Consider the following 16,012-nt stretch of genomic DNA (forward strand, 5'->3'; position numbering starts at 1 on the left):
AGTAATGTTAGCTGACCAGACGAAGGTCTCTCCATGAATCAATGCTGATCCTGTGTTTTCCTACTTCAGCCTCCCGACCGCGGTCGTAGGGAGCAGGGGAGACACCGGCACCCGGTCGGAGACGATAACGTTACTCGCTCCGGAGCCCCGTCACTTCACAAGACACGGGAAACCTCTGTTGGTCTGGAGGAGCTGCAGCAGTTATTTCTGCACAAACGTCCACTAGATATTCTCAGAGCTAAACTAACTCTTCTGCAGTGTGTAGTGCACGCATGCACGTGAGGTGGAGCGAGCTGGATGAGGGCAAGCAGGCAGGCAGAGGAGCAGAGTACAGCGGGAGTCTCCTCCGCGTCCTCCGACCGCGGCCAACACTGTTTAACAGACGGGCTTCACTAGATATAATTTTGCGGTTTTGGTGTTGTGTGTAGTTTGTGTTGGAGTCTGAGTCTGAACAGCGTAGCCACACATGCGAGCGCGCAAATGCGAGCGCGCAAATGCGAGCGAGCGCACATGGGAAACCGACCCGGGTAATCTATACGTGTAAGAAGTTACAAACAGTCCTTTTAAGTCTCCCCGTTTCACTCACTCATTGCCAAATTGTTCTTCGCCCCCATGCAAGACTCTCCAGCGCTCATTCTTGGACTGATCTCTCCGTTGCCGACCTGTTGACCTCTCATTTGACTGACTATTATTGAGGTAAGTGTCTTTTAAAAAGCTGAGGAAACGTGTTTTCCTTGGTTTTCAGAAGGAAAGTGTGGAAGCTACTATTTATCTGAAATGTTTGATTTATCTTAATGCCTTGTATATAGTGATTCCTCTGTGCAGCAGCAGTATTTATTGTGTTTGCAGTAGTGTTTATCTCTTTCATGACAGATGAGCTCCACACACATTGGCCTTGTGCAACCTTTCTTATTTCTCTGTGAGGTTTGCTGTGTGCCAAGCCGCGGCATAAGGTAGTTACGACTGACCCCTGTGCCCGCTATTAAGTCAGGACCTAGAGTACGCTAGTTACTACTTATGAAGCACACACACACTTCTGTGGCCTCACGACTGTTTATAAATAGCCAAAGGGATTTAATATAGATTTAGAGCGACAGGCCCTGAAAGCAGACTGAAAATGTAAAAAAAAGATTACTGTTAAATGTGGACCAGAAGTTGGAAGGTTAGAGACTGGTCGATAATTATTTAGAGACCCTGGATCACGGCGTGGGTTCTTAAGTAGAGGTTTCACCACAGCAGTCTTAAAGCTAGTGGGGACAATACCAGTCGTAAGAGACAAATATATTAAGCATCGTAGGTCCCAGCAATGGCCAGAGATCTTTAAAACGTTCAGCTGGTAGTGGGTCTAGGACACAGGTGGAAGGTTTAGAAGCTGAAAACAGCTTAGAGAATGATTCAAGAGAGACAGTCTCACATGTTCTAAGAACAGAGTCAAGGTATGAATATTGCACTGTAGAGTGTTGTATCTCATCTCGTCTATTTTTCTGCAGACGAAGTAGAGAAAAAATCAGTAATAAAGGGTGAGCAGATAACAGGATTGTGTTTATTGTTGCTGATTAAGCGAGAGAAATAAGCTACTTTGGCAACAGATAGAGCACGCTTTTAATTTAATACACACTTGTGCCACGAGATGTAGAAAACTGAGGTAGAGATGTAGAAAAAAAATTTTAAAGTTCTGCTTGACTGTTCGGTCGAGCACATTTTGAGTCACTATTGAAAAATCTGTTGAAAAATGTATTGAACTCAACCTGATACTACTCGGTTCAGGTATGTTATACTAAAAGAATCCACTAGATGTCGCTGTGTCTTTAAATAGCATGTCTTTTCAGTCCGCCTCCTTACAGGAAGTTAGCAACAAAAAAGTCACTCCAGACATGACGACTCTTTGGTCTTATTTTCAAAGGTAGGCATATTTTTTTCGATATATCCACCTTATTCTCGGGGGTGTTACTGTAGAAATGATTGTGTGTGTAACTTCCATGGATGTAGTAAAGGGACTGTTTGTAACTTCTTACACGTATAAATCAATCCAGGTCGCTCGCGTGTGGCTACGCTCTTCACACAAGACTCCAACAGAAAATACACGGAAGCATCAAAACCGCAAAGTTATATCTAGTGAAGCCCGTTTTGCAAAACAGTGTTGGCCGCGGTCGGAGGACGCGGGGGAGACCGTAGCTTTGGTCTCCAGGAACGGAGTCTCTGCTAGACTCTGCTCCTCTGCCTGCCTGCCTTCACTCACACACCGCACTCGTTCTCGCTATTTCGCTCCACTCTAACGTGCATGCACGCACACTACACACTGCAGAAGAGTTAGTTTAGCTCTGAGAATATCTAGTAAATGTACAGTGGACGTTTGTGCAGAAATAACTGCTGCAGCTCCTCCAGACCAACAGAGGTTTCCCGTGTCTTGTGAAGTGACGGGGCTCCACAGAGAGAAACTTTATCGTCTCTGACCACAACTCCGGTGTCTCCCCTGTTCCCTCCGGCCGCGGTCGGGAGGGAACAGGAGGCAGGAAAAGTTAACACTAGGATCAGCATCGATTCATGGAGAGACCTTCGTCTGGTCAGCTAACATTACTGCCAAGCAGCTGAAATATAGAGTGATATTGTGGTTTTAGCTGACATGTGTCGCCTCACTGTGTTGAGCGATGCTCGTTCATTTCAATGTAGTGCGAGCACAAGCCCGACGCTGACTGTTGTTGACTTAACGGCCACAGGTGTCACTGTTAACAAGCATTTCTGATTCTTACAAACAGCCCCTTTAAGAGAACTGGATACAGCGTTTGAGACGGGGCCCCATTCATTCCTATGAAAGTTGCTCAGTGGCACATGAAGCCTAAATGGCTCGACTTCCGCCTGGAAAAGTACCCGGATCTTGGGCACATGCAACATGCGCAGTAGCGTCCGCTCGGTCACACGACTCGGTCACGGGGTCCCAACGCCACGGCTTGTGCTCCAGCCTCGGTCTGGGTCTCATTCACATGAACGGAGGAAGGGAAATAACTCTGGATTCGGCTATTAGTTCGTTTTACAACTTTAAAACCGAATGATTTAAATAAGGACTATTAGAGTGTTCATACTGGGGAGTTTATTTAGCTAAAAAAAAAAGTATCCGCTGAGTTACAGACGTCTCTTTCCCCTAGTAATTCTATGGGAAAAAGTATTTTTGGGCCCAATGGCATCACGTGACTGACACGGAAGTTGCAGCACCGCCATTTGGCCACTACGAAAGTTGGGATCAACTACCGGCGCACTTCCTGGAGGCTTGGCAAATTGAAAAGTAATTTGCCTTCAATTTAGCAAAACGCTGCTTTATTTTTAACAGATATTTAACATTAAATTATAATTTTCTAAAATGTCCTTGCAGAGCTCTGGTAATTGTTGCGCTGTCCACGGCTGTACTAACAACCAGACTAAAGCTAAATCTGTGTCTTCAACAACAGTGTGTTGAACATGCACCCAATACAAAGAGGGATTGTTGTTGTGACCAACGGTACAGTTTCCATCGCCTACCTACAGACGAGGAATCCAAAAGAATGTGGCTGAGAAACCTAAACTTGAACAGACCACCAGGAGAACATCAGGTATGATTTCATGTGTAGGGAGGACACAGCATTGTAGCATCTGTTTAATGACAGCCAGTTGCTTTTACTAAAAACAAAGTCTGTTGTAGTACTTTTCTACCGTTTGTTACAGTGCACTTGGTGTTTGTTGTGTATGTTCTACACGTAACACCTGTTATCTGCTTACTGTATTTTCAAAAGATTCAGGTATTTGAGGCAGAGCTGCATCTTCTTTGCAACAAAATCATCCACTAATCTTGGAAGCATTTAGGAAAAATAAAAATTCTGGAGTTGTTTCATGTGTGCATCTGTATAGTCTTTGTCAAATGCAGTGTCCAACTCCAGGTGCTCTGTATGTGTCCAGATAAGCTAGCTTCCAGCTCTGCAGGCCCAGGCACATCACTGTCAGCTGTATCTGGAAGAATAGATGTAAAATAAAATGGCTTACAATTTGTTTTTATTAAGGTTCACAAGTAACTATCACATTAGTTCACACATTATAAGTAACAGTATTTTCCACCCACCTAGAGGTAGTATCCACTTTGGGAAGAATGAGATCATTCCCATCACTTTAGCATCTGATGTCACCATTTGGCTGACCAATAAACTTTGCAAGTGACATGGCACTCTTTAGGGGACACTTGATCTCAAGGAGCTGTGCCGAGTCCAAAATTCCATCTGGGCTGACTCCCAACCAGGGATGGTCAGGACACATTGCCAGGTCTTTCCTCTCCACAGTGTGCCCTTGAGCCTCCATGAGCTGTACGGCTTTATCCTCATTTTCTTTTCCATATTTAGTAGCAGTATTGCCAGTGAAGGTTTGGTGCAAGTGCTCATTCAGGACTTTCTGTGGGTTAGTCGTGCTCCGTTTGGGGATTCTCTTTGCTTTGCTGGCAGTCAGGCGCAGCTTCCTCGCATCATGCCACAGTTGTGGTGGACTCTGTACCTGGTTGTCTTCTGTCAACTTGTCCCTCTGAGCAGGGCTTAGTTGAACATGGAAAGTCTCATAAAAAGTGAGACACTTCTTACAGGTTGGCGTTGCACCGTGCTCAGTATGGGTCATCTGTAGATCACACTGGCTCTGTGAAGATTCATTGTTCTCTACATGTAATCTGTAACACCGCTGAAGAAGACCATCTGTCTGCAGCTGAAATAGTGGGGCCATCACAAAGGAATTAACAGCATTTTTTTAATTCTCTGTGATCATTGAAAATTTTGGGGGAGATTTCTGCAGATGACACACTAATGGGATCTGGTGTTGATGCCGATGAGCCTGGATGAAAATGTATGTGCTTCACCTTTTTCAGCTCTGCATTCTTCCTTGTGCCTGTAGTCCACTTCCTCTGCACATCAGTATATGATATCCCTGTCTTTCCCTGTCTGACTGCATTCTACATTAAGATTGACCATTATAAAATACACTCAGCAGTTGCACACTATCATTGAAAAACGCAATTAAAAAAAATTAAACAGAAGAATAAAATAAAATTCAAATATTTTTTATTGGAAACATTTGTGCAAAAACCTTGACATTAATACAGAATAAGAAACTACATTAATGTTACTGCATAACTGCATTTTTTTCCCAAAAATGTAGTAACATTTTTAAAAAAGAGAGAAAGGAAAAACAAAAGGGGGGATAAAGTTGCTAAATATGCTAGTGTAGGTTATCTGTCTATATCTCATCCCTCGATAGAAGAAGACGGAGCTATGATCACATTATCCCGTTTGAGCTGTAATAGGTGGTGTTCCCACATGTTTGACAAGATTTTTGTTATACAATCGCTCTAGGAGAGACGATTAGCGTAGCGTTACCATGGAAAACGATTAAATGACAAGACGCGGAAGTTGCGCCCACAATTCACGCAAGGCATCATGGGGGCCAGGAATAAGGTGGATATGCATAGAGGCCAAGCCCCCATGAAGTGCGTCGGTCGTCGATCCCAACTTTCATAGTGGTCAAACGGCGGTACTGCAACTTCCGGGTCCGTCACATGATGCCATTGGGCCCAAAAAGACTTTTCCCATAGACTTACATTGGGAAAAGACATCTGTAACACAGCGGATAATTTTTTTTTAGGTGAATCAACCTCCCAGTACGAACACTCTAATAGCCTTTATTTAAAAAAAAATAGTTTTTAAAGTTGTAAAGTGAACTAATAGCCGAATCCAGAGTCATTTCCCTTCCACCGTTCATGTGAATGAGACCCAGACCGTAGGCTGGAGCGCAAGCCGTGACGACGGCGTGGCGTTGGGACCCCGTGACCGAGTCATGTGGGCGAGCGGACGCTACTGCGGGTGTTCCATGTGCCCAAGATCCGGGTACATTTCCAGACGGAAGTCGAGCGATTTAGGCTTCATGCGCCACTGAGCAACTTTCATAGGAATGAACGAGGCCCCGCCTCCAAAGCTGTATCCAGTTCTCTTAATACATCTGTGAAAGAGGCCTTACTGAACAGAATTATGTAACTTGATACTTAAATAAAAAGTAGAAGTTGCAAATTTTTTTTTAAAAACATGCTCTACCAAACGGTTCAGTTGTCCTTTTAAGGTAAAGGTAGTGATATATACTGTATATATGCTAAAATAATTTCATAAGTATGATTTTTTTTTACCGTCAAAAGCATGTTCGACCAAATGTCTGAATTGTAATTAGTGGTAAAAGTAGTGATGTGAAGATAATGAATTTACAGTTTTTATGAAATAGAAAACCTTAAGAACATTCCCTGTTGTTAATATCATATATGTATTAATATTATTCCATAATATATTTGATGAAAAAAGATGTTTTAAAAGTAGCCTACTGTAAATATGGTAAATATCTAGAATGAATACATGGAAATAATACTAGTACTGGTGATACTACTAATTTGTTACAAATTCGACACAGGTTGGTATATTAACCTACTATTACTACTAACCTATTTCTTGCATGATAACAGTACATGGTTTGTATTTTACTTTTACCATGACGCAACAACTCATACACACAACCTCAGAAGACATGCACAGTTTCTCATCAAGTTTCCACAGACAGCAGTGTTGGAAAATGCCCCTCTATATATGGCACTTTTGTTTGCTTGGTAATAATAGCACACAGAAGAAGTAAAACCTGACACAATGACTGGGTGCCTGGCAATTTATTTTCTGTATAGTTCATACAAGTTCATATTGTTTATTTGGTGCAGTGGATATTAATGACAGAAGTGCCTGTAATAAGCCTGTTTATTAAAACACACCATGGAGAAATTTCTGATCTGCTTAATTGGGCATTTTTTGTTATGGGGCAAAGTTATTTATTAATAGTTTCAAAATCAGCAGTGTTTTCAATAATACAGTATGCTTAGGGCTAACACTGAACCAGCATGACTGACAGCACATTGTTTTATTTACAAGCGTGGACATGTTCCTAGTTAGCTACAGCTACTTTAGCTACCCATAGCTGACTAATGACCAATGTGGTCCTGTTATTGTGAGAAGAAAAAAATACCATTAAACAACCACAAGTTATCTTCAGCTGAGCACTCCGTGCTAGTTTATTACCATGCTTTTTATGAGGCTGTAGAGCAGATGAGCATCATTTCCAATGGCTTTCTAGCAGGCCTAGACGCTGCAATGTGTGCAAGAATTAGTAGACGAACAGCAACTAACCGCAGTGGAATTTATAAAACCGTCATGAAAAAGTCAGGTCTTCCAACAATACCTGGATAAATTGTTATAAATTTGATATCACCAAGACATGCAGTCTCATTTAGTACAGCCGTATTTTTTAAAAATAACGCAAGCTACGGACATAATGTCGTGTGACTCAGTGGCGTAGCGATGCGACAGAACGTTGTAAGTAAAAATCACTCGACTTTTGGTTTCACACGGGACACGAACACCGGTGCCCTGAGCAAAAGTCCTGTGTTGTTTGATCCATGCACCACATTACGAAAGGCAAACTCTACGTAGAAAGAAGCGGCTGGCAGTAGCGCCGCAGCAGCAACGCTGTCGGTGTGGACACCACATGCGTGAGAGATACAGTAGTTCAGCGAGGCAGTGGTCACGCGCTGCTCATGCATCCAGCGTGGCCCGGGGCTTATACTACGTTCGTTGCTCTGAGCGCCTAATAATGATGCCTATGGGTTTACATTGGAGTTGGTTGAAAGCCTGGTGCGTCTCATACAGACGCTAAAGGGTGCCTTGTACGTTGGTATCAAGACGCCGAGCGGCACTGTCTCAGTGTCGGTATTTGATGCCCTGGGAATGAGACCAGGCTCTTCAAGCTTGTGTAAACCTGAACACGCCCAGACTACTGCAATGCTCTTTTCTCCTGTCTCAGCCAAGCAGCCCTGTCCCGCCTGGTGCATAAAAACACTGCAGCCAGGCTGCAAACCAAAACCAACCATAGATCCCACATCACACCGATCCTTGCATCCCTTCATTGGCTCCCTGTAAAGTATAGAATAGATGTCAAGATACTGCTTATCATGTACAAGGCCCTACATGGTCTTGCACCTTCATACATTTTCAGACCTCTTGCATCCATATTCCACCTCTAGACCACCCAAATCATCCGACCAAGGTCTCTTATTTATACCCCGCTCCTTCCGCAAATCCAGGGGTGATGATATCCATGGACTGGATGATTATGTACAGTATGTGCATGTAAAGATATCAATGTACTCTATGTACAGTGAGTATGATTTACATTGACAGTGACATATATGCACATATTCAAATTTATTTAGAAAAAAAACATATTCCTTGTCTTCTTGTACAACTTTACTACAATAAAAAAAATGGAATTAAATAAATGGACATTGTGGATGCAGCCATGCACTGAGAACAAAAGGGAAATGTAACTAATATATATATATGATCAGATATTGCTCAGATTTCTGTTGCGAAGAAATAAAGGGTTCACTTTAGACTGTCTCTGACTGATGGCATGAAATATTCCCAAAACTCCATAATATCCATGGATCAATATAGCCGGGCGTTAGCTTTATCAAGCGTCAGCTTTAAGACAGCTTTATCAGGGGCCCAGCTACATTGATCCATCACAAAACTGAAAGAAAAAAGCTATTTCTGTCCGTTACGTTCGTTTGTAAATTACAATCTGTAATTGTGCTTTAGCCTCTGCTAACGCTGTAACGTCAGTCTCTGCCCCCAACACTTTTCAGATACTTACTCCAGAGACAAATGAGACGGCATCATTTCCTGTAATTTCAGCCCATGTAGTACTCACATAGAACTTAAACCTGGGGCCGAGATGGGTTTTGGTTTATGTTGCCCAGATTGGGCCCATATGACACCCAGTGTATTCCTGCATGAAACCCACAAGGCCAATTGGCATGGGGCCAACATGGAAACTGTGGACAAACCCACTTACAACCCATATGTCAGCCCATGTAGTCCCAATGTAGTACCCACATAGAACTTAGAGCTGGGACCAGTATGGGTCTTGGGTATGTTGCCCAGTTGGGGCCCACATAACACCCATTGTAATCCTGCATGGAATCCATGTGGGCAATTGACATTGGTCCAACATGGAACCCGCGGACAATCCCATATAGGGCCCATTTTTCAGCCCATTTAATACCCACATGGGCCCTACATTCACATGTTGGCTGGGAATTCATCACGTGAGCTACAAAAGGCAGGGCACCATCTGGCTTACTGCGCCCACATTAGGAGATGTTGCCATAGCGCGTGCCGTGCATAGACCCAACTAATCGATGATGAAATTCGTTGCCAACTATTTTCATAATCGATTTAATCTATTAGTTGTTATAGACGTGTTATACAGCCTTTTAGTGGGTGGAACTCCAGTAGATCAATCAATCCCATACTATCGTACTAGTGAAATTAATGACTAGGTAACATCAACACAAATGCATTATTTACTGCCGTTTTAGTGTTTGCCTGCACTCTACCATGCAGATGGATGTAACAGTAGTGTTTTAATTAAAATCAGTCTTCGTCTGAGGCACAGGTGATGCCTAAATGTTTGATTTTACTGTCATAAATTGAGACGTGTGACACTCACTGGACCAGATGCTATTTTTATTTGATGTCTCTCTAACCAAAGGTGATAGCACAAACATCGCACCGGCATACAAGAAGTGATTCAGCCAAGGTCTCCATTGAAATCAGTCCCTTTGAACTCTGATGCCTGATGTTATTTTGTGAGGGGGGAAAAATGATTCAGGAATTTCCAAATCTATGTCACTCTATTCACTTCCCATCGAATGCAATCAGCAAAGCCAAGCATATCCCTGCTTTCATCCTTTTGATCAGAAGGAAAAACAATTTACACTTTTTCATTTCAGAAGCAGTGTGAAATGAAAGCAGGATAAAGGAGAGTCGCTAGAAAAGGGCAAAAGACAGAGAGAGATGGGAAACCATGGGGTGTTAGCGAATGGATGAAAAGCACTGAGCAAATTTCATTAAAGTGATCCATCATAAACGTGCCCAGCACACACCACACACACACAGTCACAGAATTACATGCCTCAAAGAGCCACTCCGTAGCTCCTAGAAGCTGATAACTTAGCCGACTAAGTTATCAGCTTCTAGGAGCTACCTAGTGGCTCTTACCTGTAGAGTACATTGAATTTAGTCCACAGATTAAATATAAGCCTCAAACCTAGAAAGGACATATCTTCTGGCTAAAGTAAAGCCCCTTCCTCAATCGGCGCGATCTTGAGAAGGCAATTCACGCCTTTATTAGCACGAGACTTGATTATTGTAATGCACTGTATGCTGGTCTCAACCAGTGTTCCCTCGCGCGCCTCCAACTTGTGCAAAATGCTGCTGCTCGCTTTTTAACTAACACTTCCAGACGTGAACGCATTACCCACCGTACTTTACCCACTCCATTGGCTTCCAGTTCGCTTTAGAACCGATTTTAAGCTCTTGATGTTTGTTTTTAAAGCCATTACCGGTCTCGCCCCACCTTATTTATCTGAGATTTTAACTCTCCGCGAGCATAACGGGGCTTTGCGGTCATCTGGTCAACTTTTTTTAGAAGTCCCGAGGTCGAGGTAGAGGCTGTGGGGTGATCGTGCTTTTGCTGTCGCTGCTCCTAAACTACAGAACAAGTTGCCCCCTGATATACGCACTATAACTGACCCAGTACTTTTTAAATCTAAGCACAAGACTTTTTTATTTACATTGGCTTTTAATACCTAGTAGCGCTGTGACATTTTCCATATGCTTTTTATGTACCTTTTATTTATTTTATGATATGTTGTGTTTTTATTCCTGTTATTTCCTGGTGTTAATGTAAAGCATTTTGGGTACCTCTTGGTTGTTGTTAAGGGCTATACAAATAAATGTTGATTGATTGATTGATTGATGTAGGTATCACCATATACTGTACAGTATATAAGACTTGACACACACTAGGAAAGCTGGGGGTTGAACCGTGACACTCTTCTTCATTTTCAACAATCTTTTAATTTCTGCTGTCCAACTGGTCCAGATATCTTTGCCCTTTAAGAAAGCGTTCTTTTGATCAACCAAGTCTTTGAAGTTTTCTGACAAAACGAAAAAAAAGAAGAAACGTACAGAAGCATTAATGTGGAGAAAAACAAATCTTTGAAAAAGGATCACGTTATAACGTGATGAACAGTAATGAGATAAAGATCAAGTAATTATGTGAAAAATTATGATGATGAAACCAAGGTTTGAGGTTTGCCTCATAAAATACCAAATGGACACAAGAGTAGTGAGCGAACATGTTTCCCCTTCAATTCACAGGCAGTGACCACCGCCAGAGCCCAGAAGATCAAAAATGCATATTTCCTTAAACCACAAGAGGCCACACTTGTTCTGCACCGAAGTGAATACATCTGTCACCGTGAAGTTAAAACGCTGCGATTATTTCTCATAATAACATTTTAACGTGATCTTTGTCCAGTTTTTTCTCCAAATGAACGGAATGGGCTTCCAACAACAAGCCAATAATGAAATATTTTGAAGAGATAATAAAGTCCTTTCACTGCTTAACATTACACCAACTGTCTTTCTTAACAAGATCTACACATTTGTGATTACAGTTTGCTAGCGTAGTCATACTGCAGATAACTACGAACATGTCGTTAGCATCAAAATGAAGCTTCCTATTGTTCCTATATGCTAGTTAATAAGCATAACACATCAATTTTGCATTAAAACCTATCTGAGCACAGTGTTGTGTGGGACTTTGCAGGCCACATCCTGGAATGTGGAAGGTAGTAACAGTTTACAATATTACGAATCCCGCTATGGCGAAGGCATGACCCGCCTTCCTCTTTTAAAAATCTCTTGATTCCTCTGGTGTTAACAATTTTAGACTTATTTCTAAGCTCCCATTTTTAGCTACGGTTTTAGAAAAGGCTGTAGCGGATCAACTGCTAGCTTTCATTCACGCAAACAATATTTTTGAGAAATTTCAATTTGGTTTTAGAAAAAAAACATCAGTGAAACTGCTCTTCTCATGGTATTAAATGACTTGAATTGCTGGCCATAACTCCATTCTTGTTCTCCTGGATTTGAGCGCAGCATTTGATTGACCATTGACCATAATATCCTCTTGGGCCGTCTTGAGACCTGGGTGGGATTCCGTGGCACTGCTCTGCAATTGTTTAGGTCCTACCTAAAAGAGAGGCGTGTCTGCGTTGGTATTGCTGATGCCAGGTCAGCTGAAATAGGTGTTCAATGTGGGGTGCCTCAAGGATCGGTGCTGGGTCCAGTTCTCTTTTCCATCTACATGCTCCCTCTTGGCCACATTATACGCAGACATAATATCAGTTTCTATTTACACGCAGACGATACTCAGATCTGTCTAGGCTGTTACCCTGCAAACAGAACACTATCAACCTGCTAAACTGCCTTCATGACATCAGCAAGTGGATGTCACAATTTCCTGCATTAAAATGCTGATAAGACAGAGATATTTATCATAGGTCAAGATAGTGCAACCTCCAAAATATCAAACAGTCTTGGTTCTCTGTCCCATTCAATAACTCAGCATTGCAGAAATCTTGGTGTCATTTTTTGATCAAAACCTCAGCTTTTGGTTTAATCCTTCTTTCATCATCTCGGAAACATTTCAAGGATTAGACCAATTCTTTCTCCCAAAAACCTGGAAGCCATTATCCACGCCTTCATAACTAGTAGATTGATTACTGTAATTCCTTGCTCTCTGGCATCAGCAAAAAATCCCTCTCCAGCCTCCAGCTCATCCAAAACTCTGCAGCTAGAATTTTGACCCGGACAAGGAAATTGACCGGGATCCTGGCTTCCTTACATTGGCTACCTGTTGCTTTCAGAATTTATTTAAAATATCTCTACTCCCCTACATCTTCCTACTTTTTACTCCGCTACATTTATCTGACTTTCCAGATTCAGATTAACAATACAGAATATAATCAATAAATAAATGATGATTTTATTATATCAATAAGGCTTTATTGGTCCCCTGGGGGGAAATTCACAAGCTACCTAGCAGTATGTAAAGTAAAATATAAAATAAAATATAGATAAATACATTAAAATTAACTCCACATTACCAACTGCAACATTAAAGCAACGAACACATGCATCAATAATTACAAACTAATGATATAATACATAGCCTATTATTATGCAATAAAATGTATTTGTTTATCAAAACAAGGTGTTGTTTTCTCGTTGTAATCTAATCTCAAAATGCTCTAAAAGGCTTAATTTGCATATTAAAAAAAATCACTAAAACAATTTTTTACTTTCTGCCCCCTCCCCCTCTTGTATTTTAGTCCCGTATCTTGTCACCTTTTTCACTACTCAGGTCTGCATAAGACGAGCAGTAGGAAAATATTTTTTTTTCGTTATTGTAATTTTGGTGAACTGACCCTTTAAAGCAAAGCTGGAATGTCCAAATACCTCTGCATAGTTAAGCATCACAGGTTCCTTACATTCTACAGCCTCTCTGTTTCCTCCCATTACTCTCAGTCTTTCATCTGCAGCAGATCTCCTGCTGTGTTTTTGTTCATCTTCCTCTGTCTTCAGTCCCCCCCTACCTACACCAAGTATTCTGCTATAATTTTTAATCTTGCTCTTTTCTCTTTCTTTCTTACTCGCTCCGCTCATCCCTCTACTGTCTGTGTTGCTACCTCCACTCATCATCCTGCTGTCATCTCCTATGGGCTACGGTCCAAACCAACACAGATCAAAGCCTTCCGTTGCTCGCAGAGGCCACCAAGATCAAAGGGTGGATATATATATGCCCACTCCCTCACACACATACTGGATAAATCCCATCACACATCTACACAGGAACTCTGGTCCAACTGATAGAGTTGGTCTAAGATGATGCAGAAGAAAATGTTTTTCAGCAATTGAATTTCCATGTGTCTGTTTGATGAGTTATTGATTGCATAAGCTGATGGGGAAACTTTACCGTCCGCGCTGGCGACAGTAGTGGCCGAAGCCATGACGTTTTTGGGTTATCCGTCTGTCTGTCTGTCTGTCTGTCTGTCTGTCTGTCTGTCTGTCCGTCCATCCGTCCCATTCTCATGATATTTCAGAAATGCATGACAGGAATTTCTTCAAATTTGGTACAAACGTCCACTTGGATCATAATAATAACTGGATATGGCGCCTCCGCTCCGCCTTGCTTCCAATTTTTTTCTAGTGGCCACTTGCTGAATTGCAGCAAGAAATCCCCAACAGCCTAAATAGAATTTTCCCCATAACCACCACTGTAAAAGAGACGTCTGTAAAACTGTTGACAGGAGACCTCGAATGTCACAGTTTAGGAAAGCAGGTTTGAGACCCAAGTGCAGACAGATGAGATGATGAGCCATCAGGCACAGTTCAGTGATTTAATAAAGAAGAAAACTTACAACTGAGTGTTGTGCAAGGCTCTCGGTTTCAGGAACGCCCTGATCACATTCACACAGTTACACATTCACATGTATATGTAAGCTCACTGAATCCCTTGAATCACTCTGTTGCTATTAATATGGACTGTTATTACATTATATCTTGAAATGATAAACTGAATAGTGCTCTGCACTCTCTTTTTGTTGTTTTTTAGATATTACAATAGGATGTCATGGGTTTACTTGTAGTGCCACAGAGTATTACCAAACAAATCTGAAGTTCCCTTCAGCTCTACAGAGTGTTTAAGTGTTTTTAGCTCATTGTTTTGGTTTAATGGCACACAAATACTGTTTTGGTTCGGACTCACTGCTCTCCTCAAGCTCACACCTAGCTGCAAAAGGCCACTGTTTTCAGTGAGGAAGCTCTGATAAACTGTTTGCCAACATGTTAGCCATAACATCTTTACAAGGCAATATGTCAGTTTTATGTTTACAGCTTCCTCTGCTGCCCCAAAGTAGCAGGAAAGAAACAATTATTAGGCTACTGCTATAAAATTGCCTCTGACATGCACTGAACTATAGCGGGCTATAATGTTTGTGAGACTCCCTGTTTTGATTGATAATAATGGCCCACCTTGAACCAGTATTATCAGGACAGAGAGGATCAACTTTCATCCACTACAATACGTCTCAAGCTATTCCCAATATATTCTCATAGTACTGCCTGTATGCAGTAGTCCATGCACCACCTACACAGATCAATTGTAATGTTCAGAGTATGCCAAAATTAGATTGTTGTGTAATGATAGTACGTTTTAATGAATTCTTGGAATGACCATTTTCAAGAATGGAAATTTCATGGAGTATTGTTCCTGAAGCACTGTTAGCTTGGTTATTTTGGGGCGGCTGTGGCTTAGAGGTAGAGCCGGTCGTCCACCAGGAAGGTCGGCGGTTTGATCCCCGGCTCCTCCAGTCACATGCCCAAGTGTCTTTGAGCAAGATGTGTGTGTGAATGAATATTTAGATTGGGTCCTGATGGGCAGGTTGGCACCTTGCAATCAGCCTCTGCCATCAGTGTATGAATGTGTGTGTGAATGCTGACATGTAGTGTAAAGGGCTTTGAGTAGTCTAAAGGAACTATATAAATGCAAGTTCATTTACCATTTATTTTGATTTCACACATGTAAACAAATGTGTTTTGGAATGAAAAGACAGCATAACAGCAGGCTACATATTTCAGAGTCACTTTGATGACACATTGTATATCAGAAAGGATTTTCATTTCATTTTCATTTCAGATAGCTACATAAGAAAAGACTAGTTCAGGTCTAAAATAACAAAAATAGAATTTATTACACTTGTGAATATCCTACTTCTTATCTACTTTATTATTAGTATTGTTATTATTATTAGTAGTAGTAGTAGTAGTAGTAGTATTGTTAGATTTAGTAAAGTGGGTTTGTGGTGTAGATATCTATATAAGTTTATAAGTTTAATAAACCTTCCTAGCTTTTACAATTTTATGTCCCCATTTTTCATTCTATTTTATAAAAAAAAATGTTTATATTATAATAGAAATCAAATTACCGAACACTAGGAACTTTTGTCTCCTGA

At 41.5% G+C, this 16,012-nt stretch overlaps 1 protein-coding gene across 1 annotated transcript in view; it reads right to left on the reverse strand.

Annotated features, from left to right (window-relative positions):
* Window positions 1-16,012, reverse strand: part of LOC141777778 (E3 ubiquitin-protein ligase RING2) — a 157,051-nt gene that overhangs the window by 31,440 nt on the left and 109,599 nt on the right. The window lies entirely within an intron of this gene.

This window comes from Sebastes fasciatus, chromosome 11 (assembly GCF_043250625.1).
Source record: "Sebastes fasciatus isolate fSebFas1 chromosome 11, fSebFas1.pri, whole genome shotgun sequence".
Lineage (NCBI taxonomy): Eukaryota > Metazoa > Chordata > Actinopteri > Perciformes > Sebastidae > Sebastes > Sebastes fasciatus.